The sequence below is a fragment of the Danaus plexippus genome, chromosome 5 (assembly GCF_018135715.1).
Source record: "Danaus plexippus chromosome 5, MEX_DaPlex, whole genome shotgun sequence".
Classification (NCBI taxonomy): Eukaryota; Metazoa; Arthropoda; class Insecta; order Lepidoptera; family Nymphalidae; genus Danaus; species Danaus plexippus.
In genome coordinates, this window is record NC_083539.1 from 841,000 (window position 1) to 856,995 (window position 15,996).

Here is a 15,996-nt window from a genome sequence, read left to right on the forward strand (position 1 = left end):
GCGGCCTGGTGCGTGCCCTGCACCAGTTTTACTTTGTTGTGATATATCAACGTATCAACATACGCTATATTAAAGAGATCACTTGGATTCTCTGAACCTGTGTTTGTGTTTTTTTTTTTAATGCAAAATGCTCCACGCATCTTTGCTTACTTTTATTGAAGTGGGTTTGTTGCTGTGGTCTGGGCGGTCTTGTACGCCGTGGTCCACAGGGGCTCTAAGGGATTGAGGTAGGTCGATGCTGTGGTCTGGGACTTTCGTCCGTGGTCCACAGAGGATATTGATTTTATGATGTTGCTGTGGTCTGGGCGGTCTCTCGTACGCCGTGGTCCACAGGGGCTCTAAGGGATTGAGGTAGGTCGATGCTGTGGTCTGGGACTTTTGTCCGTGGTCCACAGAGGATATTGATTTTATGATGTTGCTGTGGTCTGGGACTTTTGTCCGTGGTCCACAGAGGCTCTAAAAGATTTGAAGAAAGGTAATATTTTAGTACAGGTTCTAAAATTTTTTTTTTTTTTTTTTATTGACCTCATGTCAAGTTCCTCAACTTGAGAGATCTTTTGATAAAGACAATTCTCAATAAATTGATACTTTACTAAGCAATGAATGTTGGACCAAGTTTATTGATCGTTCATTGGATTCAACTTCTAAATTTTCAGAAGCTTCAACATTTAATGGACTGTCGTAATGTGGAGGATCATCAATCTGATCCGCCGACACGGTTCCTGCTGCTGCTGGATTTGGTGCTGGACGTAATTGATCATGAGCTAACTTACGCGGCCGGCCTCTACCGGTTACACGTTTTAGCATGTAACGATCACGTTCCAATATTTTGTATATTTCGTATGGTTCAGTATTTTTCAGATCCAAAGAAGTTTGTTTACGAGGATTAGTTTTGATTAGTGCATAGTCACCTCTTTTAAATGAACGTAGCTTACCCTTACTTTTTTCAAAACTCTGTTTATCATATTCCGCCGAAGCCAACATTTTCTGTTGCACATATTCCTCCAATACATCAAAATTTATAAATTAATTCTCAAAATCAATTAACCTTAATAGTTCCGATGGCACACAATGCTGCCGACGAGTGAGAAGAGTTAGAGGTGCAACTCCAGTAACTCTATGAGGCATAGTTCCGATGGCACACAATGCTGCCGACGAGTGAGAAGACTTAGAGGTGCAACTCCAGTAACTCTATGAGGCGTGCAATTAAACGAGAGTTGCAATGCTTCAAGAGCAGTCTGCCAGTTTTCGGTTGTGTAATTTTTATAATAGTTAGGGCATTTTTTTAAAGTGCTCATGATACTTTCAAGCTGTCCTTTAGCTCGGCTTATTCCTGGTGCGATTGAATGTATATTGCTCCCAAAGCGGTTACAATAAACTTTGAATTCACCAAGAAACTCTCGACCTCCATCAACCATGATCTGAACTGGTGTTCCAAAAAGATGTACTAATCGTTTTAAGGCTGCGAGACTGATCCTTCACTACTCCTAGTTCCTAATTTCCAGGTAATGTCCATATGTACTACTTGAAATGCTGCCGTGGGTTTCTGGATTGGATGAAGTCGTACTTGTTGCTACCTGACGAGTTTTTTGATGTTCTGCAAATTATAAAATTTTCAACAAATCTTCCGATTAAAGTACTCATTTTATCAAAAACATATGTCTTTTATTTTTTGAAGAGTTCTCTCCCATCCTGGGTGATGTAATGCGGTGTGAAATGAATTTATTAAATCTCGTCTGCCCGTGATCACGGTTGCTGAAAAGTAACCGAAACGTCGGGAGCCTGTAATTTTAACAAAATTAAAGCACGCGTATATCCCAAAATATTAGTTTCATTTAAATGAATTTACTATACTCCCCTGAAATGATGATAGGAACGACAATGACTTCATGTTGGCCAAGCACAGGATCTGTTAAAATTTTCTTTAGCACACCTTCTCTTCGTGTATAGTTTGCGGCTGCGTGGTCGCTGCTCATGCTATCTTATTAAAGGACGAAGTAAATCATCGAGTCTTTGTTCTATTTGTAACCATTCCATGTCTTTGCTTATCATATTGACAGATATTTCATTAGATGGGTTTCTACATCTATGAATTCACGGAAGTAAATCCTTTTTATGTTTGGATGCTTTCAAAGCATTACAATTTTAAACTTTCGACCGTATAAATAGTGTCGAAAATGTTTTGTTGCCCGTACTACTGCCAGAGTCTCGAGCTCATAAGAGTGGTACCGGCTCTCCGCGCCAGTAGTTTTTTTTTTTTTTTTTTGACTCATACTGGATGACGGCGCCCATTAACGATCTGAGCTAGAACTGCTCCGTATCCAATGCTACTATCATCTGTATACAGCTCTGTTGGTGCTGTTTCTTTCTCGAATAATTTTATGTTCAAGTAATTCCTTAATAATTGAACGAACTGTTTCCCTCCTCACAGGACTTAATCGATATGGTCTACGTTCTACATATCTATCGTTATCTTTTAAGCGTATTTGTAGTACTTCGGTGTTTAACATGTGATTTTCATATTTGTTGAGCAAAATTATTAATCTATTTATTAGATCTTGATCAGTTAGGTCGCAATTTAAATTATTAAATTTATCACTCCTAGACATCACATGACGTATAGCAGGTTAGTGAAGAAAAATAGCACCATGCGAGTTTATTATCACACTAAAATTCGTGTTTTCAATCAAATTCATTCCAATTAAAACATCTGAACATATTTCACAGTCAGGTACAATATGAAACTGAATCTCTATTCGAAGATCATTTATAACGCATATTGTTGTTAATGTTGATAGCGACACTACTGTAAATTGTCTCAGACCTTTCAAATATCGTACTAAATTTGTTCGTTTTATAGTTCCTTGTAATGTATTCAATGTATTAGGGTGAGACCGTTTCACGTATCGTATCGGCGACGCCACAGAGATCAATTCGGGTACTGATGACGCTCTAACATTTAGTAATTCGATTCGCAGTCGTTCATCCCCTACACAACAATCACTGCCTTTCTTATACGTCGCCATAGAACCCACGCTTGTGACAAAAATTGCGTATCCTTAGTATTATCATAGTTATGTTCTTTAAAACGAACGATGTCCCGCGAGTATCCAGTCTCTGGTTCGATGTGAAAAGTCGTAATCAAAACATCCCGCAATTCCGATCACGTTGTTGTAAATATTAACCAATTGTCAACCCATAATTTTGTGCGTCCTCTGAGTAGACTCCGGACCTTCATTCTGATTTCGTAATCAGTAAAGTTATAGGTTTCCATTGCAGTTGTAATATGTTGACACCATTCTCTGATTCCAACATTCATGTCCCGGTCATATGATGGCAGGTATCAGTAATTTTAATTTTGGCTTCTGGTTGACCAGGAATACGATCGACATACGCTTTATCACTTTTAGCATTTGTGAAAAAAAAAATAATAATAATAATAATTCGGTATTTACCACTGCAACAGAGCCTCCAGTATTGTCAGATGGACGAGTAGAAGTAGGTAATCCCACTTCTGATGTCGAAGAGCCATGTCCAAGTTGATTATTATGAGCTGTGACGTCAGCGATGTTATCGTCACATAACACTATTTCCACCTATCAGGTTATCCATTTTCACCAATAAAGCACTCTCACTTACTCACACCACTTTATTTTCAACTTTAACTAACACTTAGTAATTTCTCCTGGATAGCTCTCACACCACTGTGTCCTCGCCACAGATGTCTCCGAATATAAATGGTTTTCGTGGAGTCATTACATTTACTCTTAATTTTAAATAATAACTTACAAAGATTATTCGTAATAATTCAAATAAACAGTAATTATTACAAAATGTTTTCGTAATCAATTATTAAACCAACTAAACTTTATATTGCCATTTAAAATTTAAAGAAATCATAATTGAATAACATTGATTACAAAATGGTTACTGTTTAAGTTTGTGTTTTACTAAAACTCACAAAATAACTTATCTTTACATATTACAAATCACGATACGAATTGCCATTTACTTTCCTTCAATACAAATCGTACGACGATCTATAAAATAATTTTGTTAAAGTTATTACTAACGCCTTGACATTGTTTATGTCACATCTACCCTCTAAAGTGAAATACATATGAAACAACTATACATATGAAACAACTACCCTTTATAATGGTTTTTTAAATGTCGTTGCGCCGACATATATTATGTATTATATATAACAAGTATATAACGGTAATATATAGTTACAGGCACGCAAGTGAATAATACGAAACTAGTCTGTTATACCGAACAAGATAAACCTTACTAGAATAACGACTACTATGAATTTTAACTATTTTAGAGAACTGGCTAAGTCATTGCAAGGTAAAATGGAGGCTTATTGTATATTATAAATTAAATGGCTACATTTAATTTATAATATTGGGAACGCATATAACCCTTACAACAACCAGCTCAACATAGACTTAATCCTTAACCAGTGCAAATTATAATAAATCAATATGAAGTTGAAGGGCCGTTGAACAAAGAATTTTTAAATTTGAAACAGTAGATAACTAAATTAACATTTTAATATAATGTAATGTAAATTTCAACAAGTTTCATACTATCCAGGATCACGAGGTTTATAAGAAAAATGTTAGTTGTTAAATGTAAAAACACTTTTAAGTGACAGTTTTGACTACTTTGTAATGAGACAATTATCATGTGTTAGGTTAGACAATTCATCACCAAGTATAGTTAGTGCGTGATCAAGGCAGTTGTGAATGAAGTTATAACCCAGACTATGGAAGACATTTGGTAAGCAACTCCTAATGTACTAACACATTGTATACATTCCCGTTTAAGTTTAATTGCTAAGTCCACGTGAAGTTTCAGACGAGTACTATATTGTTTTATTTTCAGATACCTAGATTTTTACATTGAAAAGCAATTTAGGGGTTTTCATTGTATGAATTCCATTAAAACAATAGAAAGTTATAAGAAAAAACCTATATATATATATATATATATATACATATATCTATATAGAGAGAGCTTCAATTTTCTGAAGATACTTTTCAATTTTAAACACAACAGTGTTCCAGAAGAAAGTGCGCAGTTAGAATGAATTTGCAATAAACGAGGAATGATAATAAGAGCCATTCTTTAGCCACTCGCATTGTTATACCAACAAAAGCTAATAATTAATTAACTTGCTCTAAAAACTATGGAGAATATTTTCATTTCCTATGAAAAGGTGACAGTGCTTTTTTGTTTTTATATTTCATATTTAAAGTATAATTTTTGAGCGAAATTAAATTGAATGTTAAGTAAAATTATTTTTAGATTGGGATAGGTCTTCAAAAAACTGTGTCACAGATAGGTTAGGAATGTCTCAATTGCTTGGGGTCGATGAAGGACGCACAGGGTGTTTATATGTATCACGCTGAAAGATTATCCCAAAAGGCTGGTTTAAATTTACTAAACATATTACATGAACTCATGAAATTTCAACTAAACTGTAATTAAAATGTATTACAATATCAACAGGGAAACATGGAACTTTATAGTTAGTCAGTAATGAAGTTGAATTATGCGAACATGGCCCCGTAATCGCTGGTCTAATCCGTTTTATTACTTGTAATCCGTCACGGAGGTTTCTCAACACTTATAGCTTTAATCCCACAAATTTAGTTTGAAATATAGGTCAAGTAACATCACAGTGATAACGAATTATTAACATCTCTATCTGGTTAAATATTTTTGTTCTGCCGTTTCATTTGTATTAATACAGTCGTTGGAAAATGTTTAACAGTTGTGCCAGCAAAACAAAGTTGATACCAGAATAACAGAAATCAGTTAAAACTAACTTTTGAAACGATCACTTCAAACCAAGCTCAAATACAACAGTACAACGTTTGCGTCCTACGAAGTACGCGATCCGGACCGAGCGCTCATCGCTTGGGGGTATTAAATGCTGGATTTAAATTTTGGTTTTGATTTACAAAATTAATATTATAAACTTCAACGCTATGTGCTAATATATTAAAATTGGTTATAACTAGTAGATATTGAAAAAATATTATTGTTGTGTTGATATGGAAAATAAAATAACATTAGATTTAGACATAATATATCAATAAAAATGTTTTATTCATATAATAATCTTTATGTTTAACCCTGTATTAGTTCATAAGAAAAATACAGCAATATAATCTTACTGTTCTGCCGTTTTGTTTGTTATGTAGATTTTTTATTTCTTATCAATTAATATGTTTGAAAAATTATGTAATTTTCAATAATAAATGTTTATTAACGATGTATAATCATTAAAATTAAAGTTTGGAAACAATAAATAATGTTCTGTTAATCTAACGTGACGAGATCGCTACACAAACTTGTTAAACTGGTAAAGTTCCAAAGTGAATGCTAGAGAATATTAAATTAGAGTAGAATTCGATCAGCAAAGAGCAGGCACATAAACTACTGAAGGCCAAAGGGAGTCGCTGCCAGACTCGCATTGCTGGAGGCGCTGTTAGGACTTCAAAAGGCTGGCTTACATTCAGTATAGCTTTCATCATCTACAGTATTAATATAGCTAATACTTTCTATATAGAGAATTTTGTTTCTGTTTAATCATAAAAAATACATTTAATGCTATTTACTTTTAAGGTTATTATATAGTTTCATGAGGCTTCTTTAGTTAACTAAAAAGGTTTTATGTAATCGAAATATAAAAAAATAATATCATGAATTATTATACATCATAATGTTTGTACGCCTTTCAGACGGACAAGTTGATATGCATAATTACAATACAGATAACGCAACCTGGGGCCGCTTTGTAAACGAAATAAAGAATCTCGAAAAAAGCCCCTCGAATTCCACCAACATTCCTCGACGTAAAACAGAAGTTTACAATTTTATTACGAAATGAATTTGAGTGTTTCACATTTCTGCTTTCCAAATTTTTTCTTTTTCCTTTTCACAAACATCGTTGGTGTTACATTCGCAATGGACGCTGATTGTTTTAAATCGTCATAGCGTGGACCCGTATGAGGTATTTTATTATATATTTAATAAAAAATCATAGTTCATGATGCAGGGAACAGCATTTACGTTTGTAGAATACTCTTTTAGTTGAATACAATACAAACTTTCAGATAGAAAAATTAAAATAGAAATCTTTTAAAAAAAATTAGTTCCTAATCAAATATGTTTTGGTACTATTTGTTAATTTAAATGAAACTAATATTTTACAGATCACTACGCGTATTTTATTATTTTTAAAAACTACATACTTTTCGGTTACTTTGCAGCAACCCTGATCACGGGCAGACGAGATGCTACGTCTGGTCTCGTCCGTAGTTTTTAATCCACAAAATATTAGTTTCATTTAAATGAATACTCTCGAAAGTCTTAGATCTCCATATTTGGTAATAGTTAATTATATCTTACAGTAAAAAAGATATTATCATCGTTGTTTAAGTGTTGCTCCATATTTATTGCCATTCTAATCCTCTTACAATACGTATTGACATCTAATGATAATCTAATCTACACAAATGTTATCTACAATAAGTCTTACGTGAAATCAAACGGGAACTCGTTATTATTGAGAAGTTTAATTACGATATAAATATCAGTTTGCTGTTTAAATTATTTACCAATATGAAAAAATATACTGATATTTTACTCGTCGTACGTGAACGTAATTCAAACGATTGCTAAGCACTTGACGTATCAACTTCAACCAAATATCAAATGTTAATTTAAGTATGATATACGACGCATTTATTTGCATTTGTCACTGTTAAGCGTAGGGTCCAAATTTAATTTAGAAGATGCCCTGGACGCAAAAAATCTGTCAGAAATAATTTAATAGATCAACAAAGTTCTCAAACGTCTGATCATGGCGACTAATCTATTCAGGTTTGCCTAAAAACCTTAGTATTTGCAAATATTATACATATATACATTTATATAAGTGCAATATTTAAAATATCAAAATTTATTCTTATTTAAATTCAGCTTAAAATTTCACGTTGAAAGGATATTAATTTATTATTCCAAAGAGAATGCCAGTCAAAGTAGATGTTAATATAGTATTATATCGGTGTAAAGAATATTATCTCTCGGCGACCTAAAATTAACATAAAAGTTATTGGGAATGAGATAGAAATATTGGAGAACTACTAAACATAAAGCCCTAATACTGTCAGCGGGTAAGACTGCCTAAGTTAGAAAATGAAGAGGTAAAAAATTTCTTAAACATTGTCATTTGAAAAACAAAAAGCTAATTCTTATGACTTGCACCAAGAGTTTAAGCACACTGATGGAACGCTTTCGAGTAATTATTATCATTTCGCTTATTCAGTAGGCATTATGATGAAAGGATTTTAAGGCTTTATTTATAATTTCGACGGTAGACACATGAATATTACATGTTCATTTAAAACTATTCTTGTATATGAAAGAGACTGAAGATCTCGTTTCTGATTCCATGAAGCCGTGTGTATTAAAAGACTTTTATATTGTTCTCAGGAATTCCAATTATTTTTGACCTACGGTATACATCGCTAAAAAGAATTTACTTGCAATATAAATTTGCCTGTTACGAACTAGAGCATAAAGTTTCATCGCGACGCTTTCGAGCATTTAAACTTTTCTCATTATAGGGCCTCAAGGAGAGGTGAGAAAATGTATAAAAATAAAACACAAACCAACAGGAATCTAATTAAAAAGACTTTCCTTTTTCATTCTGAAATTCGCAATTTCGAGGAATCGAAAACGTGTATTCTTTCTTATATTCTGTACTGTGATTAATTCCATTTCGTTAATATTTTTTGTTTTATGAGCATAACTTTTTTTGGCGAATAGTCTACATGATCTTAACAGAATACAAATTATGACTGAAACGATTTCAAACTGAACAGTTTTCATAAACAATTAAAACATATATATATATCCTAAATCCCGAACATTTGTACTTTTAAAAATAAGTTAGGACTCATTACTATGCCTTGAGCTGTAGATAAAACATCGGTTTTATTTAGCGTTTCATATGAAATTTTGTTATTACACATGAGCGTGTTTTTGGACGTTTTGAGCTCGCAATAATCAGAACTTTTTGTTAAACTAAACGCTCGATTATTTCAATCCCATGCATTAGACACACAAGGTGACATCAACGGCGTAAACTGATATGAAAAACGCTAACATGTAAAAATATTTACCGTTATAAGCGCCCGTTCATTAATATTCTGACCACGGAGGTCGTATGTATCAGTCTTGTGTTACAGAAATGCGGACGTTTTTGCGTCACTTTTAATTTTTACTTGTTTTTCGATTGCAAGCCTCAAATGGAATTTCGGTTTGGGGATTGTGTACTACTATTATTCGAACTATAAAAAAAAAAACAATATATTACGTAGAAATTCTTGATAGAATGAAAATTATGTAAAGTAAAGATTTCTGTAGAAAAAAAAGGCGCAAGGGATACTTTCCAGCAAATATATTCATGACTTATTTTACTTATCAAATATTTGTTGTTTACTTAAATTTCATGTTTAAACAACGTTGTTTGACCTAATAAAAGGCAGAAGTAAGCTTCCGTCGGAAAAAAGTTTAAGATTCGCCCCGCCTTTTAACCTCCACTATAAAATCCGCATTTTTCTCCGTTTAACCATTGGATTTGGCCCTGATCTGAGATTGCAGAAAACTGTTACATTGAATATTACCAACAAACCAAATTGTGACTTCAGTTTTTATTATAAAGTCGAATTTTCTTTTGGCAAAATAATTCCTTCAAAATTTTCAAATCTAATTCTTAGAGCAAAATGTTAGGCTAGCTCGAAATAGTATTTTTTCCATGAGTGTTTTTGGGTAATGTATTTTTATTACGATCCGAGGTAAAACTTAGGAAAAATTGTCCATGAAATCCTATATTATCTAAAGATGTCTTTGCGTTGAAACGCGGCGAAAATAAGAATTACATATATATTATTTGACAGTGTAGTTTTAGAGCGTGCCATCTAATTAGCAAATTAATAGAATATGTGCTGTTTAAGTTAGAACACTACATCGGTAGCTAATGATACGGTTTGTAGCAATGTTCCCGTCGGTCGCTGAGAGCACAGCGCGTTTATGTACTGTACTGGTGTACTACACGATTATTTTAAATCAAATCATTAATTATGGTTTGCCAGTCCAATGGGAAGTAATTTTGTGCATTATTCAATATTGTGGCTTTCACATTAAAATATCTAATAACATTACGGCTATAATATTTATTTTAATTTCGAAATCATTTTGTTTTATTTGATAGTTTATTTGCATGGGCACTTAAATGGAAATAAAGTAAACTAATACTGATGGAAATATTTAATATTTATTGGAATTGAAGTTATTTAAGTTTAAAATGAAATCTTGTTAATTTTCAATGACCGCACTTCATTTTTTATTAAATTTGCTTATTTGAATTGCAATTGAATATTTTTTATAGCTCTGGTCAGTGTGTAAATAGATTTTAAAATATTTTTTTTGCTTTTTTAATTTATATAGAAACTATTTTTCGAGGACGTTAGAATAATTTAATATTATTTAACTATAATTAAATGTGTTTATCTATTTTAGAGATTTTAATGAATATAGGTGTTAGTGTATAAAATTAAATCCGCGGTTTTGCATAAACACGGAATTTACATATGTAGGCAAATGTTTCATTTACGTTTGTACAATAAAATATTGTTAGACATATGTAGATGTTTATACAAACATTTGTCCCGAATTTTGGGAATTATATTTAATAAAAATCTACGTCGATTTTATTTTAAACGCATCTTACTTTATATGAAATTTTAATTTTTTTTTACGCTACATATAGTTCACAATTTCTAATTAATATACGCACAATGATACCTTTTAAGAAGATTTATGAATTGAAAACGCTCTCATTAACTTTGAAAATTCAAACTGCTGGTAAGATTATTCCCAGTGAACTTTCATGATACGTGTATCAAATTAGTGGAATTGATGAGCTCTTTGTTTGTAAATGTATGTTTTAAATAAAATAATAAATTATGTCTTATTAAAATTCCTAGTATATCTTGAGCTCATATAAGTATATTTAAATTGTATGTCAATTTTAAGACTTAGATTTTGAAATTAGATGACGATTAAATACCTTTAACATACTAGATATATTTATTTTGCGTACCTTTTTATTATACACATAAGATAATAATATAAAGTGATTTCTATCACTTGTCAATATATAAGATGATGTATATATAAGATGTGCCAATCATGTTTTATGAATGTAAACATTTCGTATCTAAAGCAAGGCAGACAGATCGTCACCGTCTGAATACAAAGTAGCTTTTAGGGGACGCCACTCAATTTAAGATATTATTTGATGACATCTTTTAAACTAGGATCCATTTAAAACCTTTTTATAGCGTTATTATATTAAGCGAATTATATGAAGCTGAGTTACGAAAATACTTTATGATATCAACTACATTAAAATGAGTATTGAAATTTTATATTTAACTAATGTTATAAATAATAATGTACGTAAAGGCTTACGGTATAGCACATTATTTAGTAAGCGTGAAATAAGAAGACTATAATGGCAGGAGTCCGTTTTATTGAGTATCTATTACAGTACTGAATAATAAAGTCATGTGACATAGTATTTATACCAGGCACAACTAGCGAGCGTATTTTTATAAAACTTTCTTTTGATATGTATTAGACATTAAAATAACATATGGATCATAGCGCTTACAGTTATAATATATACAAATTCCGTTCAGTTCCTGCCTGATCAGGGTATATTAGTAATATTGTTTTATGCACATCCTATACTTATATCTGAACCCAATTTCAAACTCCACGTGAGTGAAAACACGGGTGGAAACTAGTATATATATATATAGGGGTGGTGTATACTGAAGTCTAAAAATCCTAAAATAATATCCAATTAAAAATATAAATAGCCGGTACGATATCAAGTGGAACACAATACTGTTATATTGCAAAAGTAGTTTTTTTTTGTTAACAGTATCATTATGATGTGTAGAGAAGAATTAAATCTATAAAACACCTGAGAAACTAATTAAAATTTAACAGAAAGAACTGAAAGTTTCTAGCCAACAATTGGATTGAGCCAGTCTGATGGAAGGATAGTACAAATAAGGTTCTCAGCTAATTAAATTATGTACTAGAAAAAGATCGCAGTCACTTCCATTAATCACATTTCATATATTTTCTATCTTTTTATCAAATATATTTGTATACATCAAAATAAAACCATATTTGCATCTATGCTGACAGAATATTCGCAGTATCGTACTGAAAATTTGTGCACGCGGGTCAAATAAAATATGTATTTACAGCCGTTTTCATTACACATTAAATGTAAACAAATTGGCCAATTAAAAAAATTATCGTCATTAAATGAAACGCCGGGGCCGCGTACAGTCGTTATCAAGGGACGAGTTATAGCAAAATGTTCTCCAAATATAATTTTCACGTGTTTTGTGATGTAGATTGATGGCTTCACTTAAGGCCAAGTTTGTTGTGGATTTATCTTTTTATAATTTATCATAAAAATGACATCCGAAAATAAAGACCGTTACATTCAAACTAATGTTTTTTAGGAATCAAAGATGATAGTGATAGACAGATATTACGAATTCGTATACTATTTGTTCAGCGTATTATGTTTCCTCGTAAATGTTTCTTTGTATAACAATGTGTACTTAGGAGTTAAATTATTTATACGTCTATGTATCTGTTGTGTAATGAAGTTATAATGAAGCGCATTGTGAGCAAACATTTAAAAGCAGCCTGCCCCTTATTACTTGATGTTCAATTTGATGCCGAGTTGACCCGCGGCAGTTTTTCTCCCTAAATGTCATTATCATTGTCATTGATTGATTGTATTACATATCATCGTACGTTTCCAAGCAGTAATTAACATTTAAATAATGCGTCGTACACGTTTTATTACGCGAGAGTGGTAAAATAATTGACAATACTATATTATCTTTCTGTTAATTCATATTTAATGTGAATGTTTCTGTCCACGAACGGTTTAACGGTCATCGTGATTGATTATAGGAATAAATTATACAATGGACATTATGAAATGTATTCAAATAATACAATCGCGAACAATACATTTTATATTCCTTTTCATTTTTCTTTTTTTTTTTACAAATCATTCCGCAAATATGGAATTGCTTCCAAAAAATAAATCAGTAAATTAAGCCCAATTATGTAGAATTCCTTCTAATTTTTTCGGTTACTTTTAACGAGTGAACACATTTTATGATTCTAGTCAGTTAACTAACTCGGTGTTAACATACTGTAATTGTAGCGTAAGCTAAACTTGCACTTGAATTTAACTTAGTAAAGGGGCTGGTAAATGCAATTTCAGTGATAATGTTATAAAGCCAAGTTTTATCTTCCAAATGACCGTTACGCCGATAATCTTAATCCGAGTCCCCTGGGGCCGCGGTTAGCACCCTATCAATTGAACCGTGCCATAAATTTTCTGATAAAATACCACATTCAATCACGGCCAAAACTTTTACGAAAGTTCGTGTGAGGTAAGCGGGATAGTGTTACGAATTTTATCTCTGAAACTGGACAACGTTTTATACTTAACTATCAATTATTGATATTGATATTTAGCTATTTGTTTTTCGATATTTATATTATAATTCAAATTAATGTTTTATTTAATACAAAAAAGTGGTATGGATTTATTATAGCTGACACAATAATTTCCGAACGCATATTTTATAATTTCAGCCATACGAAGATTATTCACACAATCAGAGTCAATAATATATACATATGTAAATATATATATTTAGGTTATAACCTAACCTATACATTTATTACCTGTCCGTTGTTGCGTAAAAAGAAGTGAAATTATTTAAGTAGCCAGCAGGTTGTTTCCAAAAAAATGTATCTATTGTGCAAACGTTTAACAAAGGGCATAGTTGATCTTTAATTTATTCTTTGTATTATCCGGACGAGGGACAAAGCTCATCGGGCTTTGCGGGTCAGGAAGAGAACTGGAATCCTTTGTTGCATGCATAATTTTGTTTGTTATTCGGAATATAATTAGCATTATAATGTTTGGTATCGATGTGTAGTCATATAGGTGAAGCCTCAGAAATAAATGACGAACCAAGTTAATTAACTGTGATGCGCGGGAATTCCGTATGTGTGTTGGACGCCACTACTTCAGAATATATATATATATATATATATAATCATAACAATATATACTATAAATGATATCAGAATACCATGGAATATTTTGTTTAGCTTGTGAAAATTTAATTGATAACTAATTCCTAGAACTGGTACGATACTAATTTTTAGTGAAATGTATTATTCTATTTATTTGATTTTCTAGTTTGCATCGGATTGTGTTGCTAGGTCAAATTACTTATTTCCCCTTTCAAACCTAACAATTTTCCATTTCTAAATCACATCCAAGGAAACGTTAATATTTTTCTATTTGAAAATATTTTAAATAAAAAAAAACAACTTTCCTTTTTTATAAATTAACCACTGAAAACGTAAAGCCCTTTCTCTTTGCTTCGTTCAACCGTCTGTTTTATAAAATAGAGGAGACGTAATAAAAGTTTCACTTCAATAAGTATAAATGGGAAATGTTTTACGACGGATGAAAAAATACTGTTGTAATAAAGATTACAGCATGCAATAATAGAAAGCAAATAAAATGAGCGACGTAAATAAACTATATGAGAAAAATACAACAATACAAAAATACTTTAAAACGAATATCATCTAGGTAACGAATTGAATCGAAATCGGATTTTAAAAAGACACAAATCAATTGAATCCCGTTCGAGGCTTACAGCCGCTATCAATCAATCGTTCGATATAGTGTCATTGTAATGTTTTATTTTATCTTCCATCCGTCATATTCCTCTTTCGTTATTCGTAATATTAAATGACATATATATATCTATTAGAAAAATAGTATTTTTTTGTATCATATGATATTGAAAACGATTTGAATGATACATTAATTATTTTTAGATCTCTTAATAGAGAGCTATCCGTGCGAGGATTAGTTACGTGGGCTGAAAGGCATTGAACAGATATATTTAGAATGTTTTCCCGGTATAGAAATTTTTTAGCTATTATAGTGCTTGTTAGGTCATATTATTTATGTTTGTAGATCACTATTAGATGTAGTAGATGTGGGTGTAGTAGCAAATATAGCAATAGGGGGGTGGTATTCGTCCAGATCATTAATATTCCCACTCACCTCCATCGATCTTCAATATCGCAGTGAACTGTGCTTTTAAATTAACTGGAAATATGTAATGAGGTTATTCAGATTATAATTAAGGAAAGGATTTAAAGATATTATCAATCAGATTAACGCTACGTTCGTTTATTACGTTATATAATTTAATTTGTTTTCTGGTTTTAATTTGTACTTTGATTGATTATACACACACACACACACACACACACACACACATACACACACACATAAGTGTTTGTGTTTGTTTAAAAAAGGTATTATATTTATAATGCTAAATACGAAAAATACATGAGCTTTAGTAAAATTATCAAAGATTTTAAAACACATTATATTTATGAAATACAGTCCATCGTAATTCTTTCATGATTGTATCCAAGTTTTATTAATCTGGTTAAAAATTAAACAGGACACATAAGAGTCATTAAGAAATGATTATTTATATCATTGAGTCGGTATATATATCTGAATAAACACCATAGAAAACTTTGAATTTACAGATAATTTAAGTTTATGTTTACAATAAAGTTACGTTTTATATATAAAAAACTTCTAATTTAAACTTTACTAACGAAAACCTTTCATTCAGATTGATCAAAAAAATATCACGACTTGTACAGGGCCTGTTAGTGTTATCGAGATGTCACCTCTGTTTTGATATGGCAAGATTTTTTATCCTAATTATTTAATCTCACATCACA